We start from the raw sequence: 5,341 nt of genomic DNA on the forward strand, positions 1-5,341 counted from the left end.
AGCCGCTTCTGGCGAACCAGAGGAGTGCACGGAAACAGCGTTTACCTTCCCGCTGGAGCGGTACCTATTTATCTACTTGCACTTTGACGTGCTTTCAAACTGCTAGGTTGGCAGGAGCAGGGACCGAGCAATGGGAGCTCACCCCGTCACAGGGATTCGAACCGCCGACCTTCTGATCGGCAAGCCCTAGGCTCTGGGGTTTAACCCACAGCGCCACCCGTGTCCCTGAGATACTGAGATTACTGAGATACAATGGCGATACTAAGAATGAAGCAGGCAGCCAGAACTGGTTGTAAGCAAGAAGGCAGATGGAGTGCGGTTGGATCAGCCTTCACTGAATGAAGCAAGCTCCATCACTTGTGATTGACGTTGGACTACAAGTCCCATCATCCCTTACTTTTGGTCATACTGGCTGGGGCGCATGGAGGTTGGAGTCCAACATCATTAGGAAGGTCAAAGAGTCCCTGCTTCTACAATATTCCATAGGTGTTTTTGGCACTCATGCAACCACATTCCACGCTTCAATCACGATCGCAATGGTTGCACAAAATATTCCTGCAACAGACATGTTCCCTGGGGAATGGGGGACATCTTGAGCCTGTCTTTGGCACAACGGAGCAATTGGGCCACTGCTGTTGTGCTTAAACAAATTATCTGAGAGGAGCCATATAATCTTTCAGCTACTGTACAAATAATCAAGAGCACTTCAGAGTTCTCCAACACGTAGGTGCAAAGGTTAACCTACTTTACTAGACAGAAATATGGGTATTATCCATTTACAGCAACTGGAGTGTGTTACAGTTTTAGAAAAAGGCCTGGAAGGAAAGTTGTCTCTAACTTGGTTTAGTCATTTCTCTGTATTTATGTGGTAAGAGAAATCCACAGAGTACAGAGCCTTAACATTGTTTGGATTCCTTCTCTTTGCAGCAGGGGATTCTTTGAAATTGCATTTACTTAACTGAAGTGATCACATTGAGAGCTCACTTGGAGTGGAGAGGACCAGAAAAATAGCAAAAGAATTTTGTGGTGATTGTCAGGGATTGTCAAGCAGCTTTCCTCAATAAAGTTCAACCTCCTGGCTTAAAGTCTTGCGTAACAGCAGCAGCTTTTTCCTAGTTACAGATTCTTCTCACCATAAGTGCACTTGAAGGCTGCATGAGAAGAACTTGATAGCACCAGCCTCCGATATTCTAAAAAAACACTATGCTCCCTGGCCAGCTGCTCAAAGCTTCATGACATGCTGGTATGCTAGACAGAGTGATCTGCCTGGCACACCTGCCCATATCATGAGTCATGCGCTGAGCTGAGTTTAGGAAAACACCCCCCTCTGTCAGTGGCATATGGTGACATCATTCCCTTCTATTTCTGATGTTTGGGCTGTAAGGGCCTTTGCTCATGTAGTCAAAACCCAAATCGGCCCCATCCAGCCACGGGGGGGGGGGGAGGTATTAGCAGGCATGGGGCAATCACTGGCAGATTCACTGGCAATCACTGGCACCATTAGAATTCCTGCTCCATGATTGCAGTCATAGGATTGTTGTCTATCACATGACGTTATATGTTTTGACTCCACAGAGTGGGAAGTGATGAAGACAGGATGTTTGTGTTACTGTGTTCTGTGAAGTGGGACTATTGTCCTTTGTTCTTTTTCTCTTTGCTGTCTCATGCTCAAGAAAGAGGGAGCCATGTTGCAGTGCTCTGTGAGTGTTTATAAGTAAATAAAGTAGATTAGCCAAAATGCTGAGTTGCTGAGGTCTGTAACGCAACTGCGCAAACTTTGCGGATCCCTGAGTGTGCCGATGTCTGTTGGCATCAGTCGCTGTGATGTTTGGGCTGAAAAAAGCTTTTGAAGCTCCCAAACGACAGACCAGGAGGGAGAGAACATGTGTCTCTGCCAGGGTCCTACTCGAGTGTAGGCTGAACTCCTGACAGCACACCCTCCCACACCATTCCAGGTGCCACGCCCCCGTGAGTGACGTGCCACACCCCCAGGACACACGCCAGCCACACCCCTGCCTGCTCTCCACCCCCCCACCCACCCCCCCCGGTGCCAGAGCATGCAGCTTCGCCACTGGGAGCAATCCCAAGTTTGGAGAAGTACAAAAAACTTTGGGAAAGAGAGGAGAACCCCCAGATGGGGACTAACTGCCCTTGGGGGATCACAGAAGTGTCTGTTGTCCAGGGGTGGGGTAGGGGAGAAATAACAGGGAGGGGAAATGGAATGGAGTGTCTGCAATCATGAATAGCAGAATGCCATAACTTGTCTACATTTTTAAAAAGTCTATTGGATTCATGTTTTCTATTGTCCCTTGTTTTAAGATTAGTCAGCCACTAACTTACATTAATCAAGAAGGAAGCACAGCAAATTATTTGCATGGGTGTATGCTACATTAAGGTCTTTTACAGGTCATTTTAAAGGTGCAAGCTTAAAGGGTTTTTTTTTACACATACCTAATACATGTCATCTGGTATTGTTTCTGTTTTGCACATGTTTGACTAGATCAAATAAAAGATATCCAAATGGATAAAATTGACCCCAATCCACAGATTTATAAATTGAGTAGGTAATAGCAAAATATAGGTGGAATAAGAGCCAGCTCAATATTGCTTGCACAGACTGGCAGCAGCCCTCCAAGGTTTCGGCAGGGAATCTCTCCCAGCCCTGCCTGCAGATGCTGGGGATCAAAGTTGGGAGTTTCTGCATGCAAGGCAGATGCTTCACCAATGAGCTACAGCCCTTCCCAACTTACAATTCTATGATTCTGTGCTGGGATTCCTGCATTGTAGGAATGACCCCCCGAGTTCCTTCCAAGTCTACAATTCTATGATTCTAACACAGTAGCTCCACTGCTGCGGTGATTAAGACGAGCACATCATTGTCTCGCTGGGCTGAAAAATCACACATATCTACATAATGAGAAAAATCAGAATACACGTTGTAGAGGAGTGCAGCCTCTTCCTGCTCAAGGCTTTGGCTCCCTTTATGCATACTAAAGCACATGGCAGTTACTTCTGTGTGGTATCAGAGCCAGCCCTAATATTAGGGTGTGTGAGGGAGGCAGCTGCCTCAGGTAGCAGTTGTTGAGGGCAGGGAGCAGCGTCAAGGTGTTGGAGGACAGAGCTGTCTGTGTGCCACAGGGTCTGTTCCTTCTCTCTCAAGATATCTTCCTGGCTTCAGGCATAATGGAAGATGCTGTCCCACTGTCAGCATCGCAGTAGGTTTCAGCTGCCAGTTTGGTCAACTTTGTACATGGAATGGGAGGAAGCACCAACTTGTCCTTCACCTAAGACAGGCATGTCCAAAGTCCGACTAGGGGGTCCAGTCCGGCCCACCGGTTGGTTCAACCCAGCCCGTGTGTCCTAAAAAAAGGTAAGCAACTTTGGTTGGCCCTTTGGAAGGGCCCCACTGCCCTTCACTTCATCAAATCTGGCCCTCTTTGAAAAAGGTTTGGACACCACTGACCTAAGACCATGAAACGTTTGGACCAGCCCTATGTGGAACAGTTCCACGTGGCTGTGATGTGTGTGAAAATATTTCAGGCTTGATTTCATGGGTCTTTCCCTCTTGATTGGCTTTCTTCTGTTTGCAAGGATGGCTTGGGAACACATTTCCATTTCGACCCTGAGTGAAGAAGTCTATTGAGGCCTAGTATTATCAAGATTTGGGAGTGTTTCATTTTTACCTTCTAAAGTTTTTGTTAAATTCATCTTGTGTTGTGGAGCCCAGTGAGTCTTCAGTAAATAGGTCCAGTGACAAAGGTATAACAAAAAAAAAATCCTTCCAGTAGCACCTTAAAGACCAACTAAGTTAGTTCTTGGTATGAGCTTTCGTGTGCATGCACACTTCTTCAGAAAGTATCTGAAGAAGTGTGCATGCACACGAAAGCTCATACCAAGAACTAACTTAGTTGGTCTTTAAGGTGCTACTGGAAGGAAATTTTTTTTGTTTTGACTATGGCAGACCAACACGGCTACCTATCTGTAAAAGGTATAACAGCCATTTTATTCTCATTCCTAATGAGTGGAATACATGTTTGTCATTCAAATGTGGATAGGGGATTTGCCTAAAATAAAAGTCTGCTTGAGAACTTAAGGCGAGGGGGGAAATCTTCTGTCCAAAACATGTCATGCACCAACAAAATTTGAGAAAATCTGTTGTTTTCCCTCTTGTTTTTGTGGTGAGCAACATTACTTCCTTCTTTGTTTCTTCCTGGCAGCGTGTCAACTGGGTGAAAGAACAGCCCAAGTCATAATCTCCACTCATATGACTGTAATATTCATAGATCACAGCTGCGTGAGACAATGCCGCAAGGAGGCAGTTACCGTGTATGTGCATGTGTGTGCTTGAAGATCTCTGTGAAGTTCTTTTTCAGCTCACCAGTAAACTGATACAGATAATTAATTACCATTTCCATTGGGATGGGAAAAGCTGTTGCCAGATACAAAGACAATATACCTTTGAATGCCAGATTCTGAGGGCAAACACAAGAGAGGCTCATCATCTTTACGAATGGCTTGTGAGCTTGCAGAAGCATCTGATTGGCTGCTGTGAGCAAAAAAGAATGATGAGCCAGACAGACATTGGTCAGTTCCGGCAAGGTTATTCTTACAGATTTAGTCTCCTGCAAACATTCCAAAATCTCATTTGCTTTCTAAGAGTTCTATCTTGGCTCATAATTTTGATACAGTGGTACCTCAGGTTACATACGCTTCAGGTTTCATACGCTTCAGGTTACAGACTCCGCTAACCCAGAAATAGTGCTTCAGGTTAAGAACTTTGCTTCAGGATGAAAACAGAAATCGTGCTCTGGCAGCACAGCAGCAGCAGGAGGCCCCATTAGCTAAAGTGGTGCTTCAGGTTAAGAACAGTTTCAGGTTAAGAATGGACCTCTGGAATGAATTAAGTACTTAACCTGAGGTACCACTGTATATGTACACTGATGGCACTACCTCAACGCCATAATGTTGCCTTCTTTGTGTCATTGGACTACACCACTCTTCATCCCTGACCATAGGTAATGCTTCCTAGGGCATACGGAAGTTGGAGTCCAATAATATCTACAAATTTTAGAGGTCCTAAGGTTCCCTGCACTACAAAATGTTTGCAGGCGCAACGCTGGTTTATTCAGATAATATGGATTTGAGTTTTTCATACAGGTAATTTTGTTTGTTGCTTTTCTCAAGCCCATTCATTTACTCCTTATGAGAAGAATGTTATTAAAGAAAATCCTTCACGTTTGCTTAGCAAAATAGCATGGAAGATGTTAAAAGCAGACACCTTGCTCCCCTTCCTTCTGTCCTTCCGGTAAAGCAAAAGCAAACTAGAAATTGTATACATGCC

This window comes from Podarcis muralis, chromosome 8 (assembly GCF_964188315.1).
Source record: "Podarcis muralis chromosome 8, rPodMur119.hap1.1, whole genome shotgun sequence".
In the NCBI taxonomy this organism is placed as follows: Eukaryota; Metazoa; Chordata; class Lepidosauria; order Squamata; family Lacertidae; genus Podarcis; species Podarcis muralis.